Below are 15,057 nucleotides of genomic sequence, written 5' to 3' on the forward strand. Positions count from 1 at the left end.
TTCAGCTTTCTAGCTAGTACTGTAATTTCCTTTAGCATTTTCGCAAACTCACTGGTTTGTACTGATTTCCACATCCATCTTCCCAGCGCTTTATGTAAACACCAACTCTGCGACTTAATGTGCCCTCATATGTGGCAGGTAATTCATCCAAAATATTTTACTTGGTTTCTGCCTCAGACGTTTAATCTCTTATCTGTGGTCAATTATTCTTACTACTTTGAAAGACATTTTCTTTTCCATACCCTCCTAAGGATTTCTCTTTGGACCAATTTCGACAAATCGCAGATTGATTTTGATGTCGGAAGCCAATCAGTGATTTATGAACTAAGTCATAATCATAAGAGAATTCAATGCTAATTTTGCAAGTTCATCTCTCCGCTCTTCCACATGAATTTTCTTTGATTCAGGCAATACATTATAAATTGTTTCATATTTGTTCGACCTTAAAGTTTCAGTTTCAAATGTTATAGATCAAAAGCTCTCTCTTTCTAGCTTTTCTTCAAAGGATATTCATTGTGTTCCTATTGCTTTCAATAGTAACTCAAACAGTTTCATTTCATTTGTATATTCAAGATATTTGCTTTAAAAAATGAAACATCACATTCATCTAAATTAAAGTCCATCTGGTGCTCTTTGCCATTTTCGCCCATCTGAGAAACGCCCCATTGTTCTCAGAGATTGATGTCTTTATTGTCTAAAACAACGTCTATTTTGGCGTCATCGAAAACCTACTAAGCATATTTTTATATTCAGATCCAAATTAGTTATACAAATGTCAAATAATCAATGGATGTATTAGTGATTTCGTGCGGGACGTTATGGTCACAGGCCTCCAATCCGAAAAAAACAACACTCCAACGCAGTCACCTGCAACTGACCTTCAAGCAAATTTATAAACATCTATCTACTCCCCCAGTATTCCAATTGAGCCAACCTTGCTAAACACTCTACCGTCCAGGAATTTGTCCTTTGTTTTGCTGAATTCCATGTGGACAAAATATGGCTGAGTGAACCACATATAAGAAGTGAGAATATATCATTTAGCATGAAGGGCCAATGGGCTGAGAAGTGAGATTTGGAGTTTAATGCAGAAAATGTGAGCTCTGTGTTTTGGGAAAGCAACTCATAACAGGACTTATACACTTAATGGTATGCTCCTGAGGAGTGTTGGTGAACAAAGAGACGTGGGAGTGCAGGTCCATAGCTCCTTGAAAGTGTAGTCGCAAGTAGATAGGATAATGAAGATGCATTTGATATGCGTTCCTTTATTGGTCAGAGTATTGAGTACAGGATTTGGGAGGTTTGTTGCAGCTGTACAGGACATTGGGCAGGCTTCAGTTCGAATATTGCAATTCTGGTCTCCTTTCTATTGGACAGATGTTGTGAAACATGAAAGACTTCAGAAAAGATTTACAAGGGTGTTGCCAGGGTTGGAGGACTTGAGCTACAGGGAAAATATGGACAGGCTGGGGCTGTTCTCCGTGGACCGTTGTAGGCTGAGCGGCGACCTTCAAGAAGTTTTGAAGATTATGAGGGACATGCATAGAATAAATAGAGTCCAGAACTAGTGGGCATAGGTTTAAGGTAGAGGGGGAAGATGTAAAAGAGATCTAAGGGGTAACCTTTTAACGCAAAGGGTGGTACGTGTATGGAATTAGCTGTCAGAGGAAGTGGGGGAGGCTGGTACAATTGCAACATTTAATAGGCATTGGGATGGTATATGAATAGGAAAAGTTTGAAGGGATATGGGCTCGGTGTTAGCAGGTGGGACAAACTTGGGTTAGGATATCTAGTTGGCAGGGACTGTTTGGACTGAAGGGTCTGTTACCAGACAGTACATCTCTAAGTCTCGATGACACTATGAGGGTGAATTTGACTGGTTGAACCAAATACAGATGCACGTGCAATGGAGGTCAAAGAGAATCAGGCGGAAATAAAACTTCCAGAGAATGTCATAGCTAGCGCGAGTAAGGTAGAGTTTGTTGTTAGGGACGAATCCACTCAGCCTTTCCCATGCCTGGATTGGTGGTCATGTGAGTGTGAGATAGGTGTTATCTGCTTCATTGAATCAATTTCCTTCTTCATAGGGTAAACATTCAAGATGTCCACTGACATTTGCGCAGTGCTCAGCAGCTGTTAAAACCTCACAGACAATGTACACGTGCAGCTGAATGTTTTATGACGTTTTGGACTGAATCCCAGAGCTGACCCAAACGCAGTACTAACTCTGTGACTCACTCTTTCAATTATGGCACCCGTTTCCTGACCCTTGTTTTGAAATATTCGGAATGCATGTCACCAAGGTGATGATATAATTGGTTCAAAAAAAACCTCATCATTTAAAAGAAAATAAAGGAAGGTTACCAAACTTGATGTAAGAATTAAGATGTTAATACGAAAACAGAAGTAAACCATATTTGAAATTGTACCACATTGTCAGGAGCCACCTTCTCAGTTTAATTTCATAAAGATAACAGTGGAAAGTTGACTATCTGTCAATTCAAATTTTGGGGACTGTGAATTGGACATCTGGAAAGAATGGATGAATGTGATTGTCCAATACCAGTTTTCACACAGAAATGTCAAGAAAATGCAATTGAAGATTAATTTCATGCAGGTAAGAGGCCCAATAATTTCCAACAATGCCAGCATGTTACTACATACACAGATGTAGTGTCACAGAGTCATTCAGAATGGAAACAGCCCCTTCAGTCAAACTAGTTTGGCCGAACATCATCCCAAGCTGCACTATTCCCAGCGGCCAGTTTCTTCCCTCAGTCCATCCAAACACTTGAGCATTTCGTACTTATCTAAGTTTCTTGTGAAAGCTTCAGCTTTTGCCGCATCAACCACTTCTTAAGCAAGTGAAATCCACGCGCGAAACTGCCACAGGGCAAAATAAATAGTCTTGCATGTCTTTCTTAAATCCCAATCTCATCTCACATTACATCAAACCTCTCGAGTTTTGAAAGCCTCATATCATGGAAAAGACACCGAATATTAATACAATCTATATCCATTATGGTATTTTAAACGACTTTGAAGTAATGTCTTAATTTGTTACAGTCCAGCAGCAAACATCCCAATCTATCCAACCTTAATTTATAACAAACATCTTTAATACCCGGTAAAACGCTTGTATTAAAAGAGGACAGTGCTAAGTTGAAAATCTTATTTCTTCATTCCGGTTGATTCAAAATCAGTGAGTGTTCATTCTAAATGAGGCAGGCTTGTGCTTTTACTTGTCGTCAGACATATATTTGGAATGTAAAACCACTCAGTAATGTTGAATTTCGATGTGTATCTTAACATGGCATTGACCCTTATGCCGTTTCGGTATCTATTCTTTGTAATGTTGCACTCACTCATACAACAGATTTCAGAACTGATTGTTTCGAAATATGTTCACAGGTCAGTCTCAAATCTATGCGGTATGTAGTGACAAATGCATAGAATCATACAAGTCATATGATCCCTGCAGTGTGGAAACAAACCATTTGTCAAAGCAAATCAACGCCGAAGCTTCATAGACGAACCCATCCAGACCCCATTCCCTATCCTGTAACTCGATATTTACCAGTGACTAATGCACTTAATATACACATCCCTGAAGAGTATGGACAATTTAATTTGGCCGATTCACCATAACTGCATATCTTTGGATTGTGGGAGGAAACCGGAACAGTTGGAGGAAACACACGCAGATATGTGGCGAATGTGCAAAGCCAACACAGACCACAAATTCTCTGTTATTCTTTAGTTAGAGGAAACACACGCAGATAGGTGGCGAAGGTGAATAGCCAACACAGACCAGCTCTGTCATCTTTTAGTTAGAATCGATGGTTTCAGATTGGTTTGTTTGGACAAGTAAGTTTCTCGAGGATATCTGCAATTTTCTTGAATTTCTAGTTTGGCAACTTTTGGGTGTTCAAGTGATAAATTGATATTATGTCGAAATATGGCAAGTAATGCAAACTAAGTTCACGCAATGACATAAAATTATTCTTACTTTTTTACTGGACTCAATAGGAGGGGACAGGGGACAGTATGGTGTATGGTCTCATTGAAGATTGCTTTTTGATTGATCATATTTCTGCAGCGATGAAGAGAAGGGAATTGGATAAAATTTTATAATTTACAAACAAATATCGACGGGATTCGAGAAGATTTCAGGCAGTGAAGCCTCACATTTATATTTTAAGACACTGTTTCCATATCACTGACGAGGAAATTGGGGCATTCTATTCGGGCATTAGTGGGTCGTCAGGAAGTGAGAGAGATAACTGTTGTGGCAGAGGCTGTTTGGGATCATTTGTGTAGATGGATAAAATGTTGAACAGAGTTTTATCTGTTAAGTGTTACGTTATCAAATCTAACAGTGGCTTCCACAGCGCAGTCGTCATTCTTCAACAGTAGGCCACAGCGACATTCTCAGAGCTTTTCAGGAAACATCAAATGCTTTATGCACAGTTAAAACTTTATGAGAAACCCCTGCAAATTTGCTGCCCACGGGTATTCTCGAGGACATTAAATTTTACTTTCTAAAACGCCCCCAATAAAGTGATGACCAGAAGAAATGTATATTGTTCTGTGTCAAGAATTCCATGACAATAATGACGTATTGCACTACTTTCAATCTTGGTAAAGTGCAACATGTTTTCATTGCAAAGAGTTCTGCAAACTTGCCTCAAATAAATTCAATTACCGTTATCTTTGAATTTAAAACGAGATTGCCATGACTTTTTCTCAAAGTGGATGACATTACACTTTGGGGAGTTGAGTCCAATTACTTCGTTGGAGTTTGGTCTTCAGTCTAATGATAGTCTGTGTTGAATTTGGCATGTTAGTCTATCAGCTGGATTCACCCAGCCACATGTTATCTGCTTTTTCATCCAGATAATTGTTTATCCAATCATCTTTCAGATTCAGTGAAACCAGATTTAATTTTCCAAACATTTATTTGAACATGGTGACTTCTAATAAAATAATGAAAACATGAATGGACTTATACACTAATATTGAACCTGCTCAGAAGCACAGGTCTTCTCAAAGTATCTGATCTTTCCTTAACACCAGCTGCTTCCGAGGCAGTTAAACAGGCAGGCAAATTAATGAACAAAGAAGGAACCATAAGGTCAAGTTGAGATAGATTTGAAAGCAGGACAGTTTAGATAACAAAATGTATGTAACTCAATGCACATAAGTAGTTGCTTGCTGTGACAAATACTTTTCAGTCACATTCCATCGTTGGTCTTGGACATGAAAAGCTCGTTGTCACCTGCTTGTGTTTACATAATTACCGTAATAGGATACTCAATTTCTTCCTGGTACAGCAAAAGATCCGCAATAGACTTTCGATGCTACGATTTGCCTTGTCTGATCCCCTCTTAAAACTCTGAAATTCTTTCAGTACAGAGGAAAGATAATTGACTACAATAGTTTACCCTTCTAACGTGCCGGATAAAGTCAGGGAAGGCATCTAATTTAGTTCCAAGATTGTGATATATTTCCTTCAGCACGTATTTTTGTGATGTCAGGCTTTCAATGATCGGTATGCCTGCATGCAGTACATGCATTATTAGCACTTTTGTTTCACTAAATACTTTCACTGAAGAACAACAATAATAACAATGTGATATGAATTACTCAGTAACAGCATCTTACTTTTGAAATATTTTCCAGTATTACTGTCACAAAGCTTATTTTTTACTGGAAGCTTTTCTGAACGACACTGTTTTTTTTTTCAGAGTGGTTTAAATCAGGCCGGCTCCAAAACGGTGAAGCTTGGTACAGAGATAAATAGCCTTTTCATTTATATGTCAACAGGTGAGCAACAACCATTCCTGTCCCTGTTGTGTCCATGTCTCCAAAATGGCCACGACATCGAAGTCCAAGGAAGCAACCCATGATGCAAGTTTACCAACCTGATTCCGATGCTTATGGCGGTGAATTGGAACATGACACAGCACATTCTTCATGCTGCTATAACTTTGGAAAATTTAAACATTACTCATGGTCTCACCAATCGTAATCTTCTGTACACCGGTGCCACAATTCTGATTCCCACCCCCCGAATAGGTTTAAATCCTCCCAAAGCGTATTCGCCAATCTCCCACCCTCAGGGTATTGGTACTCCTATGATTGAGGTGAGACCATCATGTTTAAAGATTTGCCACCTACGCCAGAATGGGACCCAATGATCTAATTATATGCATCCCTCCCTCCTGCATCATACCTGTAGCCACCTGTTAAACTGCTCTCTCTCCCACTTCGTCGCTTTGCCAGCACATGGCACGTTAAGAAACCAAAGATACCAACGCTGCTGGTTCTCACTCCAAGATTCTACGCTTGCCCCCGAATTTCTGCCTTTAGTTCCGATACCTTTACTTACACATATCGTTTTTGCCGATATGGACTACAACTTGGGCTGGTACCTCTCCCCCTCAGGACAAGAAGATATGATCGAAGACATCGTGAAACCCGGAACTGGAGAGGCAACACACCAGAAGCGTGTCTCTCGCATTCCCACAGAGTCTCCTGTATGTCCTTCGAACTATGGATTCCCCAATGACCAATGTTTCACTCCTCTTCCCCTTTCGAAGACAAGGGAACCCTGTGTCTAAAACCATAAATCTCAGCTGGTGTATTTAAACACGGAATCATCAAACAACTATCAGATTCAGTCACGCTCAAGGAAAGCTTCTTTGCAGCCAATTTCCCAAACAATGCTCTAACCTCCTCCGTGTAGGGTTTGTGTCACCATCTGGGCAGGACCTGCAGGTTTGACAGCTCAGTAATGTACAGTCAAGAGGCAGTTGTCCACCAAGTGGTCTACATTGATCCTGAGCCCCATGAAAACTCAAGGTTTCAATTTAAAAATGTTCAGAAAACCTTCTGCTAATTACTACCGCCCACATCGATCGGATCACTCTTTCTGTACTTCAAAACATCGTGGCGGGTGCAAAGGACAGAGATCTAATTTTCGGTGGGTAACATCATTTACCAGCATCAACAGTAGATGAGCAAGCACAGTGATCCGGCAATAGGTGACAGAACCTACAACAAAAAGAAGGCTATATTAAATGGGATAGACTTCAAACAGATGGGGAAACTCACAGCAAGATATTCTTGAAGAATACTGTGCCGTCAACAGCAGCAAACATACTGTTGCAGGACATGCACAGAATCTGCCAACTCATGGGATTCCATTCTTTAGAAATAACGTCAAACCAGGTGGTAAACACATGTTCAATGCAGGGTGCAAAAGGCTCAGTGGCACAGTTATGAGCACTGCTACCTGACAACTCCAAAGAACGAGGTTCAATTCCTGTCTCAGACGACTGACTGTGTGGAGTTTGCAAATTCTTCCCCTGTCTGCGTGGGTTTCCTTCAGGTGCTCCGGTTTCCTCCCATACTCCAAAAATGTCACGTTAGACGAATTGCCCATGCTAAATTGCCTGGAGTGTTAGAGGAATGGATCTGGGTGGGTTGCGCTTTGGCGGGTCAGTGTGGACTGGTTGGACCAAAGCGCCTGTTTCCACATTGTAAGTAATATAATCTAATCTAATCAAAAAAGGCTATTCCAAGAGCAGTAGCAGCCAATATAGGAATATGAGGTGCCTCCTGGTGAAGCTGCAACACAGAACGACTTGCACAGGTGAAAAAGCATGAATGTCAAATCAAAGACAGATTTGGATGATTCCACAACTAATGGATCGACGTAAGCTCTGCAGTTGCTACATTTCTCATCGTGCGTGCAAGGCTGATTCAAATCGAAATATTCACTATAGGAGGGGCCTTATCGTAACTGATAGGGGAAAACAACCCATCGGTGCAACACATTATGTTGAGCTATTTGAAAAGCAAGTTCAGCCCGAAATACTGTGTGGATAAATCATCAGAGCCTCCTCCCGAAGTACTCAGTGTCTCCAGTTAATTCGATTCATTACACGTGATACCAGGCAATCACTGGAATCAATGTGTCATGCAGAAGCTCTTCATCCTGTCAAAGTTCCAACAACGACAAATGTCGCAATATGTTCCAGAACTTGCCAAACACAAAAAGGATTATTACGGTAAAGCAAGACGACCAATATCTACCCGACAGCGTGAAAAATTTACCAGTTATATCATGTACACGTAAAACAAAATTAATCCATTCTGACCAATTTCATTCCCAGATGTCTTCTCTTGATCATTGATAAAGTGAAGAAAAAAAAACAACAATGGTATAAAGTAGAACTTAATTCACAATGAATCGATAATTGATGTTGACAATGTTTCTACCATCTGCTGACCTCATTGGCTCCTTGATCCAAAAACAAAGCAGACGAGCTGAGTTTAGAGCTGAGTTCTTGCTATCATCTTCAGAGTTGATTGAATGTAACACCCCAGAACCCTCAGTGAACGACAATCTAAGAAGTTTCTCTACAGTTTCATATCATATCTAAAGGAAAATGTCAAGTTGTGTTCATGTCATTTCAGCCCGAAGGTATTTCTTCAGAGTTCGACAGCACAACCTAGCACAACCATTCTCAACTACTTCATCAATGACCTTCTTCCAACCGTAAAGGCTGAAGTGGGGATTTTACCGTATGATTTCACAATGTTCAGCAAAATCTACCACTGCTCAGATACTGAAGCAAGATTTGGAGAACATCCAGGCCTGGCCTGACAAGTAGCAAGCAATGTTTGCGGCAAAAATGCCAGACAACTACCAAATCTAAACATGCAGAACTGGGCATCGTCCCCTGACATTCAACGGCATTAACATCACAATCTCAATTTAACAGCCTCTTGGGATTAGCATAAACCAGAAACTGAACTGGACTCATAAAAATTCAATGACGAAGCAAACAGAGGAGAGACAAAGAGTGCTGCAACAATTAGTTCAGCTCATCATTCTCGAAAGACTGTCAACTCTTTACAAGACAGTCCAGGATTCTGATAGACTACATCCAGTTTACCTGCATCAGTGCAACATCACTCTTCATCCATGGCCAGACAATTCAGTAGTTTTCACAACAGTTCAAATGTTGTAACAATCCATGTCAAAGTGAGGCAACATCTGTACAATTTTGAGGCTTGAACAGAAAAGCAGGAAGCAACATTCGTGGCACACAATTGCAAGACAATGGCCTTTCCGAACAATAAAGAAACATTCTCATCTTGTAAAAATGCAACAGCATTATTGTTTTTTTTTAAAAAAAGCTCAATTAACAGGATGAGGGCATTGCTCGCTAGGTCAGCATTTCTTGCTCATACCTAATTGGCCACAGGACAGATTAGTGTCAGCCACATCGCTGAGGGTCCGAAGAAAGAGACAGTTCCCTTTTCTAAATGACATTCGTGAACCAGACGGGTTTTCCACAACAATCGATGTTGGAGTTATGATGATCATCAGATTTATGACTATATTTTTTGTTGAATCGCACTGTCTGCCATATTAGGATTAGAATCCAGAGCCGCAGATAATTACCTGGATCTCTGGATTAACAACCCAACGAGAACATCACTCGGACATCACCCCCCCCGCCCCCTCCATTCTCATTGCTGGATATGCATTTGCAATTTTCCAGCATTTGTTATTTACCGTAAGCAGAACTGGTTCTATCCCTTTCTTCATTCAATATTTCATAGTACACCGTCTATGCAGGCACTTTCACCCCTTCAGTGTGCATGTTCTTTTTGACATTGAGTGAACAAAATGTCATGACATAGGCAGCAACACTATCTCAGTTGTTCGTCCTCCTGCCTCACAGCGCCAGGGACACAGATTCGAATCCAGCCTTGGGCGATTATCTGTGTGGAGTTTGTACACTCTGGCTTTGTCCGCGTGGGTTTCTTCCAGATGCTCCGCTTTCGTCCCACAGTCCAAAGATGTGCTAGTTAGGTGGATTGGCCGAGCTAAATTGCCCATAGTGTTCAGCGATATGTCGGTGAGGTGCATGAGTCAAAATAAATGGCCTGGGTGGTTTGCTCTACTGACCATCAGTGTGGGACTTGGTAGGCTGAAGATGCTGTTTCTACACTGTAGGAATTCAATGATTCCATAAAAACATATTAATGGAGACAAAAAAGCTTTTGTGATGGCGCTGCTGGTGAAAGGTGATTAGGCCTGCTGTGCGCAGATATACACAATAAAGATGCCGTGCATGGTTAGGAGATAGGGGAGGTTATCGAGGAGTGACAATAATTGAAGGTGATTCATTCACTCACGACATTGGCAAGATATAGACCTTGGCGGGTGGAGGACGCAGGAATCGAGACAGTTGAGGGTGTTTCAGAATAGAGATAGTGGTGCCGACTCTGTTGGAGGGAAAAATGTCATCGAACTTCTTCCTCTTTTGATGGACGTTCGTCCAGAAGACTAGGAGTACATGGACCAACGGTCAATACTCAGATTTCAGTTACTGGTGTTTCTAACTTCGGTGCCGTTTCTGTTTGATGATGAAGTCCCTCCTCTGCACCATCCGATCCAACCGTACGCAAGGAGAATTTCCACACCGTGGACCGCTAATGCCGCCTCTTTTTTTGGAATTTCTACGATAGAAAATTCACAAACTGTTCAGAGCAGGTCCTTGCTGACAATTCAGTTGTGCAATAATCTTTTACATATGGCAGTAGCAAATGAAGGGCGTTCATTCTTGGTTATCTTGTCAGTAATGAGTTTGTTTCGTTATGATAATAGGAACATTAGACTCATATCAGACAACAATAATTTCACAGAGGAAATGGCTAAGAATAGGATGAAATGACAAGAAAACTGGCGACAGAAAAAAAGCCTTCCGGAAACCCAATAAAAACGAGATGCAGCCAAAATATCAGGAACAAAACCTCATTGTGTCTTAAAACTTACACACAATCCTGACTGCTAAATATATCAAAATTCCTTCACTGTCGATATGTGAACGTCTTGAACACCCCCTTCCAAAGAGCGTTCATTGCATAGCGGCCCTAAAATGGACGTCAGTCGTTCCAGAATTGCATCAAATCACCACCTTCCCTACGAAATTAGACATGAATTACAAATGGTGACCCAACCAAGGATGCTGTCACGCCCTGAATTGACTGGATGCTCAGTGTGACCACAGACGTCCAAAAATATTTTCTGTAATTTACCATAATTGTTACCGCTGCATCGGTGATTGGGAGATTGATGGAACTGAGGTCAAGTGATGTTTCCCTCTTGCTATTTACCCTACATGACAGGTGGCAAATCAATCTCATAAAACGTGATTGTTGCGTGTGAGATAACCTCCGTCTCGACACAAGCCATCTCAATGATGAACGTCGAAGTCGACAGATGATAATCTTTTTGGTCTGCGCTGATTCCTTCAGAGCTTCCTCTGACTGGCGTTCAACTTGGGGAGACGACAAATTCGTCAGTTCAGGGAGCGTGTTTAGTGGGAATTAGCAGGATTTCTCATTTCCTGCGTCTCCTCTTATTTCATGAGCCCTCCCAAGGCCTGTTCTGAACATTGATACTTTCCAGGCCATGCTAATCCCGGCTGTATACAACTGTGTTGTTTCAGCTGATGTGCCTAACCTCCCAATGGGAGAGCGCAGGACGAAAACAAGACTACTGAAGTACAGATCAAAATCACTGTTTCTTTCTGTTCTGATTCCCGATAGATTTCACTTTCTCTATTTCACTGTAAATTCCTTTTATTTCATTGGTGCACTCTCCTCTTTTCTCTGTCCTTTTTTTCTTTCGTGTTCTCTCATTTTGTCTGTCCTTTTCTGTCTCACCATACCGGTCACATCAATCTGCTCAGATAGTTAAACATGTGAGATTTTAAGCTATTTTAAAACTGTTCAATATTTGCATCGGAGGCGGATGTGACTGGTGTAATGTCGTCATCCTGTCTCCCATTCCTAAGCACAGTTGCAAGGAATGAACTGTTCCTGAAGATGATCTTCAAAATCACTCGCTGTCGGTGGTCTTCCAATAAGAACACTCAGTCTAATATACACAAGGGGACCTTAGGGTAAAGAGCATGGTTATTGCCTCTTTGGTCCTACTCGTCCATGTTAACCAGATAGCATAAATTAATCCAGTCCTATCTTTCAGCATTTGGCACTTTCACTTTAAACCATTCATATTTATGTATGATCGAGATACATTTTAAGTGTAGTAATCGCATAATCCTCCCTGATTTCATCTGGCAGCTCATTCCATATGTCGACCACTGTCTGTGTGAAATCGTTGTAACTTGGGTCCCTTTTAAATCTTTCCCCTTACTCCTTAAATCTGTGTTTTGTCTCCATAAACCTTGGAAATTGATCTTGGACATTGAATCTCTATGCCTATCACGATTCGATGTACTTCAATAAGGTCATTCCTCAGCCTCCGAGTTTGAAAAGAAAATATTCCCAACTTATTCAGCCTCTCTGTCTAGCTCATTGCTTTCTATCTTGGCAACATCTTTGTAAATCTTTCGTGAACGCTTTGCTGCTCTCATCAACATTCTTTGCATCAATTTCTGAAAATTCTCGAAAGCGTAATGCTTTGGTTCTTCAAAAAACGACGGAATTAATTTTTGAACTAGTCAATTTCAATTATTGACTATTCTCAAATAAACGAATTCCTCCTTGTCTCTGTTTTAAATTGATGGACTGAGCATTTAAATTTGTGCATTTTCGTTCTTCGCTACTCTCCGTTGAAGAAATTCTCTCAAACCTACACTATCAAGCTCCTGAAAACACCTATATGTGCTACAAACTCACATTCCTTTAAAAGATGATAATGATAACGACAGCTCATTCTAACTTTATGAATCAAGATTTGGAGACGCCTGTGTAGGGCTGGAGTGTACAAAGTTACAAATTGCACAACAGCAGGTTATAGTCCAACTGATTTATTTGGAAATAATAGCTTTCAGATTCCTGCTACTTCAAAAATAATATCCTGATGAAGGAGAAGCGCTCCGAATGCTGGTGAATCCAATTATACCCATTGGACTATAACCTGCTGTTGTGTGATTTTTACCCTTGTAAATCAACTTTGCGAATTTCCGATTCGCTTTGGTAAACATATTCGAAAATATTCCTCTGCTTACATTCCTTCTGAAATAAAGCCAATGACCGCCAGAATGGAGCTGTCCAATATGATTAAAATTGCTACAAGAGAAATTCTTCCGTTCATTATTATATCATTTGAAGCTCTCTATTGTGATTTTTTTTCTCTGATCCTCTTTTAAATTCCTCTGTCATCCTGGCGACCTTAAACTCACTGTTCAAAGAGGTGATTGGCCCATTTGCATAATACCTTCATATGTTCATTGTGTTTATCACAGTATTTTCCTTTAGCTGCAGTTATTCATCAACTATGAAGCAAAGTCAAAACAAACGATGCAAACCCATTTGAATGCCCTTTGCTTTCTTCATTGTTTCTATCAGTTCTCATTTTCTTAAATTGTGAAATTTGTTTGAAAATTACACTTCTCGCTTTGCTCAGCATGCAATTAATCTGATTCTGTTGCATCTTTTCACCCTCAGGAAAATGCCACAAACTGACTGCGGACCACAGGGAAAAGATGAGATTGCAGAACAGATGAAATAAGTTTTGCTCAAAATTACCAAACAATGGGAGCTTTGAGAGATGAAAAGTGGATAGCACAGGTTAATGATGTTGTAGCAGTAAATAAGAAGACACCATAACTGTGTCTGACAAATTGATACTATTAAGCCGTTTGCTCAAATGTAAAGACATCACCTTGTATCCGACAACTTTAAGAATACCTGAAAATATACATGTAACAGAAGCTGCAAAGATTTTTCACAGGAAGATCTGTCCATGCAATATCATCCATGATGACAGAACGTATCTGAAGAAAGCTAAAAAAACAGAAGACAAGTAGACTCTTGCAGTCATTCAGAAGTACAGCACGGAAATCGACCCTTAAGTCCAACTTGTCGATGACGACCAGAGGTCCTAACCTGATCTAGTCCCATTTGCCAACACTTGACCTGTATCCATCTGAACCCTTCCTATTCATATACCCATCTGGATACCTATTATGCAGTCATCGAGTCATAGAGATGTGCAACACGGAAACTGACCATTCCATCCAACTTGTCCATGCTGGCCAGACATCCCAACCCAATCGAGCCCTACCTGCCAGCACCAGGTCCTTATCCCTCCAAACCCTTCCTATTCATATAACCATCCAGATGCCTTTTAGATGTTGCTATTGTACTGGCCTCCACCACTTCCTCTGCCAACTCATTCCATACCCGTACCACCCTCTGCATGAAAAAGTTGCCCCTTCGGTCCCTGTTATATCTTTGCCATTTCACCCCTTCAGATGTGGCAGCGACAGATGAACTGGCAGAGTGGAATGAAGTTCTGACGCCAAAGAGGGAGAAAATGAGGACCCTTCTGGCTAATTCCTCCGCCACTGCCGCATCTGAAAACAGGGGGACAGACTCACTACAGCATATACAACATGGGTTTCATTTTCAAAGAATGGAATTTTCCCTCCCACATGGTCAACAATGCCCTCCAGCGCATCTGTCCCACAACCCGCAACTCTTCCCTCGAACACAAACCTTCCAATTGCAAAAAGGTCAACACATCCCTTGTCCATACCTTCCACCACAACAACCTCTGGAGAAAAAAGCCACTTCCTCGCCTTTTAGGCCACCAACAAACAGACCCCTCCATCAGAGATATAGTTACCTCCTGACACCTATCTGTGTTCCTCAATGTCCGTATCATCCACTATTCCATTGTTAAGTTCATGCCACACACCAACCCACCCCTCACTATCGGCACCAGCCCTTGCCACCGCAGTAGGTGCTCCAAAGCCTCGCTTCTAATCCCCATTCAAGACCTCAGAAACCCAACGACATTCGATAGAAATTTTCCTGCCCCTCCATATATGTCATCTACTGTGCTCTTGCGCTCAGTGTGGTCTCCACTAAAGTGCTTAGACAAAACGTCAACTTGCGGAACGGTTCAGTGAACGTCTCTGCGACGCACGCTCTAAAAATACACTCAGCACCCTGTGCTCTGACACTTCAACTGCCTTTCCCACTGCGCCAAAGACATGA

The sequence above is a fragment of the Chiloscyllium punctatum genome, chromosome 51 (genome assembly GCF_047496795.1).
Source record: "Chiloscyllium punctatum isolate Juve2018m chromosome 51, sChiPun1.3, whole genome shotgun sequence".
Lineage (NCBI taxonomy): Eukaryota > Metazoa > Chordata > Chondrichthyes > Orectolobiformes > Hemiscylliidae > Chiloscyllium > Chiloscyllium punctatum.